Source organism: Pogoniulus pusillus, chromosome 37, assembly GCF_015220805.1.
Source record: "Pogoniulus pusillus isolate bPogPus1 chromosome 37, bPogPus1.pri, whole genome shotgun sequence".
Taxonomy (NCBI): domain Eukaryota; kingdom Metazoa; phylum Chordata; class Aves; order Piciformes; family Lybiidae; genus Pogoniulus; species Pogoniulus pusillus.
Window position 1 is genome coordinate 7,211,772 of NC_087300.1, and position 18,251 is coordinate 7,230,022.

Below are 18,251 nucleotides of genomic sequence, written 5' to 3' on the forward strand. Positions count from 1 at the left end.
TATTTGGTCTTTTTGCCATGCTTGGGACTGTGCTCTTGGACCAGTTTGGTCCTCCTGACCCTGCTCTGGCATCACTGCAAACACCAGAAAGGAGAAGGAATGCAAATTAACTACTTGGAGCCTACTTTGGAAGCCAAGTTTGAGATTGTTTGGTCTTTTTGCCATGCTTGGGACTGTGCTCTTGGGCCAGTTTGGTCCTCCTGACCCTGCTCTGGCACTGCTGCAAACACCAGAAGCTTTGGACTCTGCTCTTGGACCAGTTTGGTCTTCCTGCCCCTGCTCTGCATCACTGCAAACACCAGAACAGAGAATGAACCAAATTAACTTCTTGGAGCCTTCTTTGGAAGCCAAGATTGAGATTGTTCTTTTTTTACCATGTGCTTTTGGCCCAGTTTGGTTCTCTTGGTTATGGGAGGGGAGGGGGTTTAGATCTCATCCCATCCCCCAGAGCCTCCAAGGTGGGAGGCAGGGAGCCTGTACCCGCAGCTGGGGGTGGGAAGCGCTGGGGAAAGAGCTGAACTAAGACACAAACCATGTTTGTGGGGGATGCATTTTTCCCTCTCCCCCTCTAATTGCCTTTGCTATTTTAACTGAGACAGACATTTCCTTGACGATCTGCAAGGGCTATAAATGTTTCATGTCCCTTTCCTCTGCGCTCAAGACAGCAACTTCTGCTGCCGCTGCTTGGCGTAAGCAAAGCCTGGAGTGGAGCAGCTGGGTGCTGCCAGGGGGCAAAGGGGCCGAGACAATAGCCACGGGGAGAGCATCCAGCCTTGTGTCCACATGGAAAAGTCATCCTCATCCCCCTGCCTCTTGTCTTCTCCTCCCCTCTGTTCCTAGAAGGAGATCCCACTGCCCGGCCCCCTTGCAGGATGTCTTTCTGCTGCAGGAAACTATAAATAGAGCCCAAAGCCTTTGGGGGCTTTGCTGCTTTCTGAGATATTTATAGCTGGAGGCAAACTCCGACTGAGCTCGCTGGGAGCAGCTGGAATTGCACCGGGAGAGGCAGGATCCAGCCCGTGCCTGCAGCAGGAGAGCAGGCGTTGGGCTGAGTGCCCTGCCTGGCAGCCAGGATTGGTCCCAACACCACCAGTCCCCTGCAGCCTTGTTGTGGGGAGAAGGTGTGGGATGTGGTCAGGGAGGCTGGGAAGGAGAGTTTTGGAGGTCTGGGGGCAAATCTAGAGTGAAAAAAAAAAGGAAGATCACAAAGCTGAGAGGTTCAGGAGCAGCCCAGCAGCTGCTCTGCAGCTCCCAGTCCAACCTACATCCCCAGGAGCACTTCCCAGGGGATGGGAAATTCCCACACCATGGCCCCTCGGCTGCTCTGAGCATCCAAAGTGGAGCAGGAGGGAACAAATGTTCTGTTCTGCCCAATCCAGAGCTTCCAACCCTGCTCCTCTCACAGGCTGAGCTGGGGAGGGCTCACACAGCCCTGCTGTGGGCAGCTCCAGCTCCTCACATCCCAGCTCCCACACAGCCCATGGGGAAAACCTCTGGCTGCAGGGAAGGAGGTGAAGAGAGGAGAGGGATCAGAGAATCATAGAATCATCAGAGAATCATGGAATCAAGCAGGCTGGAAGAGAGCTCCAAGCTCAGCCAGCCCAACCTAGCACCCAGCCCTGCCCAACCAACCAGACCATGGCACTAAGTGCCCCAGCCAGGCTTGGCTGCAACACCTCCAGCCACACAGACTCCACCACCTCCCTGGGCAGCCCATTCCAGTGCCAATCACTCTCTCTGACAACAACTTCCCCCTGACATCCAGCCTCAACCTGCCCTGCCACAGCTTCAGGCTGTGTCCCCTTCTTCTGTCCCTGGCTGTCTGGCAGCAGAGCCCAACCCCACCTGGCTACAGCCTCCCTGCAGGCAGCTGCAGGCAGCAATGAGCTCTGTCCTGAGCCTCCTCTTCTGCAGGCTGCACACCCCCAGCTCCCTCAGGATGGGGAGGTCCAGCAGCCTGCAGGCAGCAGCCATTTCCTGAGCTGGGGGATACAGAGGGATGAGGAGGAGCTGGGGGCAGGATGGGCTGTGGGGGCTTTGCACCCCAGTCCTGCCTCGTGGAAACCAACTGCTCCCTGCCCTGTCCCACCAGCACCACAGCCTGCTTTGGGTGGGAAGAGACCTTTAAAGCTTATCTAGACCAACCCTCTGCAGTCTGCAGGGACATTGGCAACCAAAGCAAGATGCTTAGAGCCCCAAACCTCACCTGGACTAGTTCCAGGCGTGGGCATCTGCCACCTCTCTGAGCAACTTGTGCCAAGGTCTCACCACTCTCAGGGGAAAGAATTCTCTTCCTTCTGTCCAGCCTAAATCATAGAATCAGAGATTCATAGAATGGGTTGAGTTGGAAGGGACCTTAAAGTTCATCCAGCTCCAACCCCCCCTGCCATGGGCAGGGACACCTCCCACCAGCCCAGGCTGCTCAAAGCCACATCCAACCTGGCCTTGAACACCTCCTTGGAGAGGACATCCACAGCCTCCCTGGGCAGCCTGTGCCAGTGTCTCCCCCACCCCTGGGCAGTGGCACTATCAGTGGCATGAGGCTGTCCAACATTGCTGCAGTGATGCTTCTCACCCAGAGGTTACAGCACCAGGATGCCAAATCCACCTGCACATCCTCAGCTTGTGCTAGAGCTGATGGGGAGTTTGGAGCAGGGTCAGAGGAGGAAAAAAACCCTATCTGGCAGCCCAGGATCTTCTCCCATCCTTCCAGGTGGGATCTGCAGGCAGATCCTCAGACTCATACCAGGCTGGAGGGATCAGCAGCTGGGAAAAAAGGCTTCTTGGAAGTGAAAAGTAGAACTCAATTCTTTTTACCATAATATTCTGCTGGAGTCTCTACAGAGGAGTCCTTGGGGTTGCTCCTTCCCAGCCCCTTCATTGATGCTTTGGACTCAGCACAGAACTTGGGTGCCCAAGGGCTGGCTGGAAGCATCCCAAGGAATCAGCCCCAGGCATTTAGAGACAAAAAGTCACTGCTTAACCCCCCCAAAAAAAACCTTGTTCCTGTGGTAGGAAGGGAGGCAGGACACAGAGTTACTGCTTCCATCAGCCCCAGCCACCCCCTGCCTGCTGCCTTCCCTTTCCAGCTGGGTAATTCCAATTTCCTCTTGGATCAGGGAGTGTTTGAGGCTGAATGGCTGCATCCAGAGCCCTTCTTTTGTTTCACTGATTTTGTCCAGCCAGGCTTTCTTTTTGTCCTTCTCTGCACATCAACCAAACCCACCCAAAGTTGTGCCCCTGATGGGCTATTCCTGGGTCTCCTTTGGGATGCTACAGGCAGAAAGAGGCTGGATGGCTGCAGAGTGAGCCCAAGCTTTGAGAAGTGTCACCCTCCACGAACACATCTCAGGCTGGGTGAGCAGTGGGGATGCTCCATGAGCATTCCAGGATCCAGAGAGGATCCCCTGCTGACACAGGAAGGTGTCCTGCTCCAAGGATGAAGACCCCCATGGGTTCATCCTCCCTGCTGACCCTGCAGCCCCTTTGTACTGCAGGAGTGAGCAGGGATAGCCCAGCTGAGCTCAGCCCAAGGCAAGGAGGTTCAGCTGCTCCAGATGTGGTGTGGGATGCTGTGGGATGGCACTGGTGGAGGAGTGCCCATAGGGGTGTGCACAGATGATGCACCAGGGACTGGCACATGGGTAAGAGGCAATCCCTGCAAACTCAGCTGTGCCCACCCAGTTCCCAGGCCATGCTCCATGGATTCCTTCTCTCTTCCTCCACAATGAGTGGAGCAGTTGGATCAGTGATCTCAGAGGGTCCTATGAGTCTACATCTCCCTTCCCACCTGGTTGGGTGCTTGAAGAGCTCTCACCATGGAAAACCATGGAGATGAGTAGGTTCAGCCTGGAGGTGAGGAGGAAGTTGTTGAGCAGGAGAGTGGTGAGAGGCTGGAATGGGTTGCCCAGGGAGGTGGTTGAGGCCCCATGGCTGGAGGTGTTTGAGGCCAGGCTGGCTGAGGCTGTGTGCAGCCTGCTCTAGGGTAGGGTGTCCCTGGGCATGGCAGGGGGTTGGGACTGCCTGCTCCTTGTGGTCCCTTCCAACCCTGCCTGATTCTATGGTCCTATGGAAACAAAGAGATTCAGGATGCTCCACAGCCAGGACCTGTTCCCACCTGGAATCAGGCAGCCTGGAGGGAGCAGGGCTGCAATGATCCCACTGGGCTGGAGACCATCTCCCCATCTCCACACAAACATCTCAGGCCATCACCCAATGCTGCCTTCAAGGCCACCTGTGTAGGGCTGATGTGACCCACACTGCAAAGGTCCTCTGCATGGAGGAACTTCACCACCACAGCCTGCAGACATGATGGACACCTCCAGCTGGAGGAGCAGGCATCAACTAAACCCATCTCAAAGCAAGATGAGAAAGCATCAGCTGCACCCCAATCACTGCACCAAGGCTCAGATGTAACCCCTAAAATCATCTAAGACCCCCACAGCCCTGACACTGTTGGAGACAGCCCAGGGAGCCAGGCCAGCCTGCTAAACCCCCCTGCAGCCCCCTCCCACTGTCTAACTGCAGCCTGGCAGGCAGCTAATGAACAAGAAACACCCAAAATAGTCATTTACTGCTCAGTGGGGAGAAACAGCTCCTGGGAGAGCTGGCAGAGAACAAAACAACCACTTACAGAGCCTGCATCCTGCTGGATGCTGCTGAGTATCCCATCTGGGTGCAGCTCCAACATCTCCTGCACTCCAGGGTCAGCAGGGAGCCCAGAGGGGTGGTGCCTCACAGCCACTGAGCCCAGCACAGGATCTTCTTTCATCCTGCCTCACTTCACTGAGTCCCAAGATGCTGGGGGCACGGTGGGGGTGAGAAGGGACCTCTGGAGATCATTCAGTCCAACCCCCCTGCTGAAGCAGGGCACCCACAGCAGCTTGCCCAGGAGCACAATGGCCAGGGGGAGGAAGTCTCTCCAGAGAAGGAGACTCCACAACCTCTCTGGACATCCTGCTCCAGGCCTCCAGCACCCTCACAATGAAGAAGTTTCTCTTCCTGTTCAGATGGAACCTCCTGGGTGCCAGTTTGTGCCCATTGCCCCTTGACCTGGCACTGGGCACCACTGAGAGGAATCTGACCCCAGCCTCTTGCCCCCCACCCTTTAGCTCTTACTGAGCATTGCTGAGATCCCCTCTGGGGCTGCTCCTCTGCAGGCTCTCAGCCCCAAGGCTTTTGCTCCTCAGAGCTGCTCCAGGCCCTTCAGATCTCAGTATCCTCCCCAGGACTCCTTCCAGCATTTCCCTGTCCTTGAACTGAGGAGCCCAGAAGTGGACACAACACAGTCACAGCACCACAGTATCACCAAGGTTGGAAGAGACCTCACAGATCATCAAGTCCAACCCTTTAGCACAGAGCTCAAGGCCAGACCATGGCACCAAGTGCCACGTCCAGTCCTGCCTTGAACAGCTCCAGGGACGGCGACTCCACCACCTCCCCGGGCAGCCCATTCCAGTGCCCAATGACTCTCTCAGGGAAGAACTTTCTCCTCACCTCCAGCCTAAATCTCCCCTGGCACAGTCTGAGGCTGTGTCCTCTTGTTCTGGTGCTGGCCACCTGAGAGAAGAGAGCAACCTCCTCCTGGCCACAACCTCCCCTCAGGGAGCTGCAGACAGCAATGAGGTCTGCCCTGAGCCTCCTCTTCTCCAGGCTAACCAATCCCAGCTCCCTCAGCCTCTCCTCGTAGGGCTGTGCTCAAGGCCTCTCCCCAGCCTCGTTGCCCTTCTCTGGACACGCTCAAGCATCTCAATGTCCCTCCTAAACTGGGGGGCCCAGAACTGAACACAGCACTCAAGGTGAGGTCTAACCAGTGCAGAGTACAGGGGCAGAATGACCTCCCTGCTCCTGCTGGCCACACCATTGCTGATGCAGGCCAGGATGCCACTGGCTCTCTTGGCCACCTGGGCACACTGCTGGCTCATGTTCAGGTGGGTATCAATCAGCACCCCCAGGAGCCCATTGGCCTTCTTGGGCACATTGCTGGCTCATGGATAATTCACTGTCCCCCAGCACTCCCAGATCCCTCTCCACAGAGCTGCTCCCCAGCAGGTTCCCCCTCCCCTGCACTGCTGCAGGAGGTTGTTCCTCTCCAGGTGCAGGACCCTACTCTTGCCCTGCTTGAACTTCACGAGGTGCCTCTGCCCAGCTCTGCAGCAGGAGCTGTGTGCAGGGGTGGCAGGATGGCAGCACAGCCCGGGGGTGCCAGCCACTCTTCCCAGTTTTGATGCCTCAGCTCCCTGTTCCATGCCCAGGCCCTCCTCACTTGATGCCTCTAATTCCCCATGAGCAAATACATGCTGGCACAGTCCCTAATTAACTCCAGGCTAATATAATGTCAGAATCCCACCCAGGTTCACAGGCGATGTTTGCAATCATCCTCTGGCAGGGGCAGTGGCAGCACCACACAGGACGAGAGCAGTGCAGGCTGGCAGGGCACTGACTGGCAACCACTAGTGGCTAATTAGGGCTTAATTAGTGCTCATCAGTGTCAGAGGGAGTGCTCCAGGTCACAGCTCCCTGGCACCCAAGCACCCTGCCTGGTCTGGGCTGTGCTGAGCTGAGCTGATTCATAGAATCATGGAACCATTACACTTGGAAAAGCTCCTTAAGCACTCCAAGTGCAACCTTCTGCCCCACACCACCATGGCCACTAAACCACATCCCCAAGTGCCACATCCACACCTGGTTTGAACACCTCCAGGCATGGGGACTCCACCACCTCCCTGGGCAGCCTCTGCCAATCCCTGACCACTCCTCAGTAAAGACATTTTTCCTAATGTCCATTTATTTGTTCCATTCTGCACTGTTTGTCCCCAAGGAAGAATCAGAGAATCACAGAATTAAGCAGGTTGGAGAAGACCTTCAAGATCATTGAGTCCAATCTACCACCTAACACCTTCTCATTAACCAACCCATGGCACTGAGTGCCTCAAGCAGCCTCCTCTTCAACACCTCCAGGGATGGGCACTGCACCACCTCCCTGGGCAGCCCATTCCAATGCCAATCACTCTCTCTGACAACAACTCCCTAACAACATCCAGCCTAGACCTGCCCTGGCACAGCTTCAGGCTGTGTCCCCTTCTTCTGTTGCTGGCTGCCTGGCAGCAGAGCCCAACCCCACCTGGCTACAGCCTCCCTGCAGGCAGCTGCAGACAGCAATGAGCTCTGCCCTGAGCCAAGGATGGGAGCAGTGACACCAGCCAAGGCCCAAAGCACCCCAAAGTCATGGTGACTTGGTGGTTTCCTCACCCCAGCACCTCCAAATAAATGGAACTTCACCCCCTGAGCAGCCTCCCAGGCACGGGTTAAAGCTGTAGAAATCATCCCATTCCATCAACAAATACCTGGCAGCTCCAGGATTTTCCACTGGGACAGAGCCAGAGCTTCAGAGCTCTCTGAGTGCTGGTCCTGCCTCCTCCCCAGGCTCATCTCCAGTGACAGACACTCAGCTCTATCATAGAATCATAGAATCACCCAGGTTGGAAGAGAGCTCCAAGCTCAGCCAGCCCAACCTAGCACCCAGCCCTGCCCAACCAACCAGACCATGGCACTCAGTGCCCCAGCCAGGCTTGGCTTCAACACCTCCAGCCACACAGACTCCACCACCTCCCTGGGCAGCCCATTCCAGTGCCAATCACTCTCTCTGACAACAACTTCCTAACAACATCCAGCCTCAACCTGCCCTGCCACAGCTTCAGGCTGTGTCCCCTTCTGCTGTCCCTGGCTGCCTGGCAGCAGAGCCCTGTGAGGAGAGGCTGAGGGAGCTGGGGGGGTGCAGCCTGCAGATGAGGAGGCTCAGGGCAGAGCTCATTGCTGCCTGCAACTGCCTGCAGGGAGGCTGTAGCCAGGTGGGGTTGGGCTCTGCTGCCAGGCAGCCAGCAACAGAAGAAGGGGGGACAGCCTGAAGCTGTGGCAGGGCAGGTCTAGGCTGGATGTCAGGGGGAAGTTGTTGTCAGAGAGAGTGATTGGCACTGGAATGGGCTGCCCAGGGAGGTGGTGGAGTCTGTGTGGCTGGAGGTGTTGCAGCCAAGCCTGGCTGGGGCACTTAGTGCCATGGTGTGGTTGGTTGGGCAGGGCTGGGTGCTAGGTTGGGCTGGCTGAGCTTGGAGCTCTCTTCCAGCCTGCCTGATTCTATGATTCTATGACAAGGTGTGATGACCAGGGTGGTGTTGGAGTGAGGGTTGGACTCAGTGCTCTTAAAGATCTCTTCCAGTTGAAACAGTTGTGTGATTTTTGTGATCCCACGACTCAGATTTGCCCCAAATGAGCTGCAGTTAGGGGACTGGCACCTAACCTGGGGTGCAAAAGCTCTTGGTGTGCCCTGTGCCAGCCCCACTGGCTGCAGGGGAGGCAGCACAGAGGCTTTGCTGCTCACTTACAGCTTTCCTGGCAGCAAAATAAGTTATCAATCAGATTATTTCTTTCTTTAAATGCCCTTTTTTGTTTGTTTTTAATGGAGCAGAAGCCCCACTCTTTCCCCCCACCCCCCAAAAAAAAAACCCACAACCCTCTGCTTCACTTGACCTATTTGGAGCATCACTTCCAAAGGAAGCCAAACTCTCCCTGGGGACCTCTCGCCCTCCACAGCAGTTATGCAGCCAGCTCATGAAATAGCTTCATTCCTCTCCTCCTCCTCCTCTAGAAAACAGCTTTTTTTTGGCAAAGAAACTGTTTTGCCAACAAGTTGTGCTCCATGCTGCCTGAGAGAAGATTCTTCCCCCCACCCCCCAGCTCCTGCCTCCCCCATCCTAAGTCAGGTCCCGTGGCGGAGCGACACGTGGCTGGGCTCCCCCACACTGAAGTTCTTTCCCACCTCCCCTTGCTAAAATAATCCTTGGTTTGCCCTCAGCTGGGGGAGAAGAAGCAGCAGCCCTGAGGTTGCTGCTGTTATTTTTATCTTGAAATAAATAGTCTGAGCCGTGGCCAAGCTGCTCTGAAGGAGGGAGATGCTCTGCGGCGTGGTCACAGCACACAGGGGACACATCACAGGGCCAGGGCAGAGCAAACGTCCCGAGCTGGACCAGAAAGAGCTGAAAGTGGTTGTGCTGGGGATGCCCAAGGGGATAAAGAAGGGGAGAAGGTTGGAGGAGCATCACTCCCAGGGTGGGTACCCATCAGTGGTACCCATGGCTGCTCACTTTCAAATCATAGAACGTGGTGGCTTGGGTCGGAAGGGAGCTCAAGGCTCATCCAGGTCCATCCCCCTGCTGCAGGCAGGGACACCTCCCACAGGCACAGGATGCTCAAGGCCTCATCCAGCCTGGCCTTGAACACCTCCAGGGAGGGAGCATCCCCAACCTCCCTGGGCAACCTCTGCCAGTGTCTCCCCAACTTCACTCTAAGAATTTCTTCCTTATCTCCAGTCCAAGTCTCCCTTCCTCAAGCTTCAATCCATTCCCTCTCCCCTCGTCCAAAGTCCCTCCCCAGCTCCCCTGCAGCCCCTTCTGATATACTGGAAGATTGTTCTAAGGTCTTCTTGGCTGAACAGCCCCAACTCCCTCACCCTGTCCCCATAGCAGAAGTTCTCCAGCCTCTGATCATTCTCATGGCCTCCTCTGGACTCTCTCCAGCAGCCTCAGGTCTTTCTTGTGCTGGGGCCCCCAGAACTGGATGCAGTGCTCCAGGTGAGGTCTGAGCACAGCAGAGCAGATGAGGAGAATCCCCTCCGTGCTCTGCTGCTCTCCCTGCTTTGGATGCAGCCCAGGCCATGGGTGTGTTGAATCAGCTCCCTGCACTGCCCCACCACAGCTGGGCTAACCACTGCTCCAGCCAGCACCACAATTTACTTCTGGAGTCATTTTTAACAGCAAGCCTTGAAAGAACCAGCCCTAAAAACACTTGCACCTTCCTGACAGCAAAACAGAAGTGCCACCCACACAACCTTGGCTTCAGTCCTGCTCCTTCCCAGCACCAAGACCTTGGGGTGGAGTGGAGGGAGTAGATCACAGAATTAAACAGATTGGAAAAGGCCTTCAAGATCATCCAGTGCAACCTAGCACCTAACCCTCCTGATTGAAAACCCTCCTGGCACTGAGTGCCTCCTGCAGCCTCCTCTTAAACATCTCCAAGGACAGCAACTCCACCACCTCCCTGGGCAGCCCATTCCAATGCCAATCACTCTCTCTGACAACAACTTCCTAACAACATCCAGCCTCAACCTGCCCTGGCACAGCTTCAGGCTGTGTCCCCTTCTTCTGGCCCTGGCTGCCTGGCAGCAGAGGCCAACCCCACCTGGCTACAGCCTCCCTGCAGGCAGCTGCAGGCAGCAATGAGCTCTGCCCTGAGCCTCCTCTGCTGCAGGCTGCACCCCCCCAGCTCCCTCAGCCTCTCCTCACAGGGCTGTGCTCCAGGCCCCTCCCCAGCCTTGCTGCCCTGCTCCAAACACCTTCCAGCACCTCAACATCTCTCTGCAATGGAGGAGCCCAGAACTGGACACAGCACTGCAGGGGTGGCCTGAGCAGTGCTGAGCACAGAGGCAGAAGAACCTCCCTTGTCCTGCTGCCCACACTGCTCCTGAGCCAGCCCAGGATGCCATTGGCTCTGCTGCCCACCTGGGCACTGCTGCCTCCTCTGCAGCTCCTCTCTGCCAGCACCCCCAGCTCCCTCTCTGCCTGGCTGCTCTCAGCCACTCTGGCCCCAGCCAAGTCTGCAGCCAAGCTCAGTCTAGCAGCCCCAAGAGCCACACTCTGCCCAGATCCAGCCACATCCAATCCAAGAGGGGCACAGACCTGCTTGAACAGGCCCACAGAGGTCACAAAGATGATCAGAGGGCTGGAGGGGACAGGCTGGAGTTGTTCATCCTGGAGAAGAGAAGACTGCAGGGATCAACCTTCCAGTGCCTGAAGGAGGCTACAGGAGAGCTGAGCAGGGCCTTTGGACAATGCCAGGACAAGGGGCAATGGTTTGAAACTGGAGCAGGAGAGATCCAGGTGGACATTAGGAGGAAGTTCTCCACAATGAGGGTGGTAAAATACAGGACCAGTTCCTTACTGGACTGGGGGTGTCCCTGCTGACTGCAGGCTGGTAGGACAAGATGCTCTTTGAGGATCCCTTCCCACCTGATGCAACCTCTGAGTCTGTTAATCCTTTCCCCCTGCCCTGCCCTGCCTGGCAGCAGCTCCCGTCCAGCCCTGCAGGGCTGAGCACCGAGGGGGAGCCTTCGCCCCACACACTGCTCACCAAGGCCGCCAAGACGCTGAGGAGCTCTGCGGGAGCAGCTCGGTGTAAATGTCACATCAATTAACTGGGCAAGACGTCTGGGGCGGGGGGGGGGGCACAAAAAGCTTTCTGTTTCACCCTGCCGCCCTTCCTCCCACTGCCACTCTCCCCAGAGCCAGGCACTGGCTAGGGAGGAGGAGGAGGAGGAGGAGGAGGAGGAGGAGGAGGAGGAGGAGGAGGAGGAGGAGGAGGAGGCGGCTGCTAAACGCTCTCAAGAGCAAATATTCCCCTCCTAGAAAACAGAGCATCAAAGCAGCGGCGAAAAGCACAAAGCCAGGCTGGGATACCTGGGAAAGCCTCCCCGGCAGCCGCCGCTCCTCCCTCCGCACACGCGTTGCGGCCCCGTCTCCAGGGACACGGCTGGGAAGAGCAGAGCATCTTCTGCTGCGGCCAGGCTGGCACTGCCAGGCTGGCAAACAGAGGCACAACCTCCCCCCTCCTGCCCCGGAGAGGCTCGGTTGGCATCGGCCGCTCTGCAGGAGAAGTCCTTCCCCCGGCAGCTCCCCGAGCAGAAGGAGCTTCCCCCCTGTTAAAAGGAGTGGGGAGGGTGAGGGGGTGCCGAGGGGGTGCTGGGGAGGTGCTGAGGGGACACTAAGGGGTGCAGGGGGCATGCTGAAGGGAGTCTGAGGGGTGCTGAGGAGATGCTGAGGGATGCTGAAGAGGTGCTAAGGGATGTTGAGGGGATGCTGAGGGATACTGTGGGGTGCAGACAGAATGCTATGAGGTGAAGAGGGGATGCTGAGGGGTGCTGGAGGGGGGCTGAGGGATGCTGAGGAGGTGCTAAGGGATGTTGAGGGGATGCTGAGGGATACTGTGGGGTGCAGGCAGAATGCTATGAGGTGAAGAGAGGATGCTGAGGGGTGCTGGGAGGTGCTAAGGGGTGCTAGGGGGATGCTGAGGGGTGCTGGGGGCTGCTGAGGGAAGCCAAGGAGATGCTGAAGGGATTCTGAGGGGTGCAGAGGAGATGCTGAGGGCTTGCTGAGGGAGTGCTAAGAGATGTTGAGAGGATGCTGAGGGATACTGTGGGGTGCAGACAGAATTCTATGAGGTGAAGAGGGGATGCTGAGGGGTGCTGAGTGGATTCTGAGGGGTGAAGAGGGGATGCTGAAGGGTGAAGGAGGGATGCTGAGGGGTGCAGGAGGGATGCTGATGAGATACTGAGGGATTCTGAGGGGTTCAGGGGAGATGCTGAGGGCTTGCTGAGGGAGGCTGAAGGGATGCTAAGGGGTGTAAAGGGGATGAGGGATACTGTGGGGTGCAGAGGGGATGCTGAAGGGATGCTGAGGGACTCTGAGGGGTGCAGAGGATATTCTGAGTGGTTGCTGAGGGGATGCTAAGGAATGTGGAGGAGATGCTGAGGGGTTGCAGAGGAGGTGCTGAGGGGTGCTGTGGACTACAGCTCTAACAACAGTACCTCCTGCTGCTCCTAGGGGCTGCAAACCTCCCCCAAATCACTGCTCCCCACCTCTTGAGCACTAGGGCTGGGTTTGCACTGATGCTGAGCTCTGGGCTCACGGAGTGAGGAGCAGAGCAAAAGCAAAAAGCAGCCCCAGAGCCAGGCAGAGTGCAGGGCTGTGACCAGACCTGGGCCCTGGGCATGGGGGAAGCTTGGTGGGACAAGGATGTGGGCAGAGAATTAATGCCACCACCTCCAGCTATGTTAAGGCCTTTCAAAGGCCTTAAAGGGTCAGGGAAGGCTCTGAGCTGCCAGGGCAGAGCCTGTGGGGTTTGGTACCCAGCTCACGTCCCGCCAGGGACCTGCATTCCCTCAGCCCTGCTGCCGTCTCCCGGGGCTGCCTTGCATCTCCCAGCTCCTCCAGAGGGAAAAGGAGCCCTAGGGACACTGGCAGACTTAACTCCCACTTCACCATGCACCAGTGCCTGCAGCCAGGGGACCCTGCACCCTTCAGGCAGCTCTGGGAGCCTCTTATTTATGATTCTCACCATTTGTGCTCAGTTTCTCTCCACGAACTTGCTTCACCTCTTGCTCAAAAGAGGAAGGAGCTGAGTGCTGAGTGTGGCTGGAAGGGGAGAGCTGAGATCACAGAACGTCAGGGGCTGGAAGGGACCTCCAAAGCTCAGCCAGTCCAACCCCTGCCAGAGCAGGAGCACCCAGGGCAGATCACACAGCAACACAGCCAGGTGGGGTTTGAATATCTCCAGAGAGGGAGACTCCACAGCCCCCCTGGGCAGCCTGTGCCAGGCTCTGGCACCCTCACAGGGAAAAATATCCTCCTCATGGTTAAATGAAACTTCCTCTGCCTCAGCTTCCACCACTGCCCCTTGTGCTGATGTCCCTACAGACAGGGCTGGGTCAAACCACTGCATGTCCCCAGCTCACACCAGAGAGATCAAGTATCTGTTTGCAAGGGCTTGTGGTGGTAGGACAAAAGGAAATGGCTTGGAACTGGAGAAGAGGAGATTTAAGTTGGGCATCAGGAAGGTGAGAGTGGGGAGACACTGGAACAGGTTGCTCAGAGAACCATAGAACCAAGAAGGTTGGAAGAGAGCTCCAAGCTCAGCCAGCCCAACCTAGCACCCAGCCCTGCCCAACCAACCACACCATGGCACTAAGTGCCCCAGCCAGGCTTGGCTGCAACACCTCCAGCCACACAGACTCCACCACCTCCCTGGGCAGCCCATTCCAGTGCCAATCACTCTCTCTGACAACAACTTCCTAACAACATCCAGCCTCAATCTGCCCTGCCACAGCTTCAGGCTGTGTCCCCTTCTTCTGTTGCTGGCTGCCTGGCAGCAGAGACCAACCCCCACCTGCCTATAACCTCCCTTCAGGTAGTTGTGGGCACTTCACCTGTGGTGTCTAAAACCAGGCTGGATGAGACCTTGGGCTAGCAGGAGGTGTCCCTGCCCATGGCAAGGGGTTTGGACCTGGAGGAGCTTTAAAGTCCCTTCCAACCCAAAACATTCTATGATTCTAAATCCACCCCTCTGGGAGCCAGGCTGAGCCTGAGCAAACTCGTGCCATGCCACACAGCAGCCCACAGAGTACACACACACCTCAGAAGGGGAAGATCCCTCCGTGGCCTCAGTGCCAGAGACACCATGGAGCAGCTGCTGGCAGAAGCCCACTGACAGGCACGGTGGGAACAAGGGTGCCCTGCAAACCCCCAGGCCTCCCTGCCGGTGCCAGATGGACCCAGAGCTGTGGGAGATGCTGAACCCCCCAGATGCTCTGCCTGGGGGGAGTGGCTGCTCCACCCCAAATCCCTGAGGTGCCTCTGGCTCCTGCATTCTCCATTGTCATGCTGGACTGAGCCATAGGTGGAGTTTAAAGGATGCAGTCCCACACTGCCACACGCTCCAGGACCAGATCAAATCACCCCTCGACAGCCTACAAAGAGGAGCAGGATGAGGCCAGTCGCAGAGTGTCCCAGGCAAAGCTGCAGCAGAGACAAGGACACAAGCAGAGAGGACCTGCAGAAAGGTTACAGCTAATCAGCACTCTCAGTAATTAAGGTGATGAGTTGATCCCTGAGGCTGCAGCTCAGCCTGGCAGCCAAAGCACCTTCCCCAGCACGCTGAGAGATGTTAGGTGCCCAGGCTGGGGGTGCCACCCGGGGCTGGATGCATGTCCCCACTCCCCCACCATCTCACCACCCTCACTGAAGCTCACTCCCCAGCATCTCCTTGGCATGAGCAGCACTGCCTGCTGCTGCCCTCCCCCTTCCTGCTCTGTCCCCAAATGGTCCCCAGATGCCACTTGGCTGCCAGCATCCTGGCTCCCCACTGAGGCCCTGCGTGGAGGAGGAGGAAGAAGAGGAGGAGGAGGAAGGAGCAAACCCTCCAGCCTGTGTGTGGTCTGTGGGATGGGGAGCAGCCAGTTCTGCCAGCTGCACAGAAAATGCCAGCTCTTGGATTCTCTGCTGGCTAACAAGGGACTGAGCTCACCCTGACCACAGACAGGGCTGATGTGGAGGTTCCTCTCCACCAAACAGATCCAAATTGGTCCATAGCTGGCTGCAAAGCAACGAGGCAGGAGATGGGGGTCAGCAGAGAGGGGCAGGGTGAGCTCTCGAGCTTCACACCCCTGGGGAGTCCCAGCCAAACCCTAACTTTATGTCCATGATGCTGTTGGGATCAGATCTTGCAGGAATCACAGAATCAGGCAGGGTTGGAAGGGACCACAAGGAGCAGCCAGTCCCAACCCCCCTGCCATGCCCAGGGACACCCTACCCTAGAGCAGGCTGCACACAGCCTCAGCCAGCCTGGCCTCAACCACCTCCCTGGGCAACCCATTCCAGCCTCTCACCACTCTCATGCTGAACAACTTCCCCCTCACTTCCAATCTGAAGCAGAAGAGGCAGCTCCTGCTCCACAGCACTCCCATGGGGGCACACAAGGGGTTAAAGGGCCTGATCCCAGGGGAATCGATCCCAGATCCCCCAAGGCCAAGAGGGATGGCAGCCATCAGGAGATCAAAAGGCAGAACTGAGTGCCGGGAGACTCCTGATGGTTTGAGGCCACATCGCTGTGCCCAGGCCAGCAGCCCTGTCCCTCTGTGCTACCCTGGGCTGGGGACAGGGACGCTGGAGCCGTTCCAGGGAGCTCGTGGGCTCAGTGCCAGCAGGAACTGGAGTTATTTGTCCGGTCCCTGCAGCACAAACACTGATGGATTCTCCAGGTGCTGCTCCAGGGAAGGGCTCCCTGCCAGGCAGCAGGCAGAGTGTTTGCAGCCAGCTTTACCCAGTCACCTCCACAACTGCACCAAGGCTGGGGGTCCCCAAATCCAGCCCCTATCCTGTTAGCACAGCAGCCAGATGGGATGCACCAGAGCTGGACCAAGTTGTTGCTTCCCACCCCTGGGAGAAGTTGAGACCAAACCATGTGAAAGCTTCAGCAAAGAGAAGGAGGGGAGAGGAGAGGCCTCAGGCCCCTCCAGGTGAGGATGCTCCTGGAGCACCCCTCACAGGGAACGAAGCCTCCTCCCTCCCTGGGACTGCCTCCCTCAGCTCCTGTGGTCCTCAGGAGCATCCCAGCACCTCCCAGCCCAGCATCTATCCAGCCTGTCACCTTTCCTACATGAGTAGCCTCAGAAAATCCAGCAGCCACCTCTGTCACCATCCCCTGACCAGCACCTCCCAAAATGGGGAAGGGGCAAAAGCTCACCTGGGGAGCAGCAAGCACCCACACGGCCACCCCCACACCTGCCACCAGCTTGCCCATGTGCACCTCTCACCACCGTGGGCACCCAGCGACGGAGGGGAGCTGCCAGCAGAGCTCAGGCTCCCCCAGACCGATGGCAGAGCAGAGTTTTGGGCTCAAAAAGCAGCCCTTTGATCCAGGCATCGCCGGGAGCCACGGCATTTATCACTGCCTGCCCCAGTGAGTCACACGCCCGATGGGCTGCTCGGGAGCAGCTCGGCAGCCTCCTCAGCAGCATCAAAGTTGCATCTGGCTCCTGGGGAAGGGAATCACTGCTGGGAGAGCTGGGAGAGAGCCCAGCACGGACCCGCACTGCCCCGCAGGTGTGAGGGTGCCCGCCCATGGTGCCCACAAAGCAGGCGCCCAGGAGGATGTGGGAGAGCTGTAGGTGATTCAGTGCAGCTGGAGAGCAGGCCCTGAGACTTCTTCCGCTATTGAGAGGAGGAGGAGGTGGAGGTGGAGGAGGAGGAGGCAGCCTTCCTCATCTCCGTGCTTTCAGATTCTTCCTGGGCTGTACTGGAAAAGCATCTTCTGGCTGCAGGAGGATCGTCCCCGGCGAGCATCACCCAACACCCAGCGCCCCGCAAAGCCACCCCGGGGGCTCCACATGCTGCCGTATGAAGGGCTGGGGGCAGGCAGGGCAGAGTCTCCCAGCCGGAGCATGCCAGCCGTGGGCTGAAGCAGCTCTGGAATCACCACGAGGAACCCCAGACCCTTCCTCCTGCCGACTTCCAACTCCCCTTCTGGGAGCGGAGCTGGGAAAACCTCCCGGGGAGAGCCCGGGAAGAGCGTGCAGAGGCTGGGCAGGGAAGGGGCGAGCAGCAGCCAGGGCTTGCCCACACCTACCCCTGCCCATCCCACACACGAGGATGCAGGAGAGACCCCGGGAGGGCAGGCAGGGATGGGGCAACCCCCACCTCCAAGTTTCTTCTGCCACCGAAAAGCAGCAGTGAGATTTTCCTGCCCCCCCCCCCCCGGCCCGGGGTGGTTTTCAGGCTGTGGTTCTCTGCGACCTTCAAATGGCAGCTGCCTGCAGCCCCCTGCCCAGGCAGAGCCTCCCCCTCCCTGCCTGCTGCTGCCTGCTCCTGCCCAGCCCCTCCCGGGGTGGGCACCGGCTCCTGCCTGCGCTGCCCGAGCGAGGTCTGTGGCTCTGGGGGGTGCTAGTGCGGGGTCCACGCCCGATGTCGGTACCGATCCCGTGCCCCAGCCCAATACGAGTGCCCCCTGCCCACGGTCGGTCCACGAACGACGCCAATACTGGTCCCAGCATCCCAGTTCGGTGCCAGCACCCCCAGCCCAACACCAGTCCCCAGCCCGGGCTCAGCCCACGCACCGCAGATACTGCTCCCACCCCCGGTGCCCCCGGTCCACGGCCGGTCCACACACAGTACCGGTACCGGTCCCACCGCTGCGCTCCGGTGCCAGGCCCCTCTGCCCGGTACCAGTCTCGCTGTCGGGGCCAGTCCACACTCGGTACTGGTTCCACATCACCCTCCCAGCCCGGAGCCGAAATCCACCGCCCGGTGCCGGTCCACGCACGACACCGATGCCAGTCCCACCCCCACTGCCCAGCACCGGTCCCCGAACGGTGCCGATGCCTTCCACCCGGTGCCGGTCCAGACACGGCACCGTAGACACCGGTTCCAGCACCTTCGGCCGGTCCCACCCCGCATCGCCCGGTGCCGGTCCACGCTAGACACCGATGCCGATCCCACCGCCCCCCAGACCGGGGCTGGTGCTCCCCCAGCCCCCCCTGGCCGCCGTTCGCAGTCCACGCCCGCTGCCGCTGCCGCTCTCCCGGCCCCGCTCCACAGTGCCAGTGGCCGCGCACGGCACCGACACCGGTACCGGCACCTGGCTCCGCTCCC

The 18,251-nt window shown here is 58.4% G+C and overlaps 1 protein-coding gene and 1 long non-coding RNA gene across 2 annotated transcripts in view; one reads left to right on the forward strand and one right to left on the reverse strand.

Moving 5' to 3' along the window:
- Positions 1–18,251, forward strand: part of LOC135190905 (uncharacterized) — a 614,761-nt gene that overhangs the window by 121,525 nt on the left and 474,985 nt on the right. The gene's annotated exons all lie outside the window — the stretch shown is intronic.
- The window catches only part of SDC3 (syndecan 3), an 80,261-nt gene that overhangs the window by 61,731 nt on the left and 279 nt on the right, over positions 1–18,251 (reverse strand). The gene's annotated exons all lie outside the window — the stretch shown is intronic.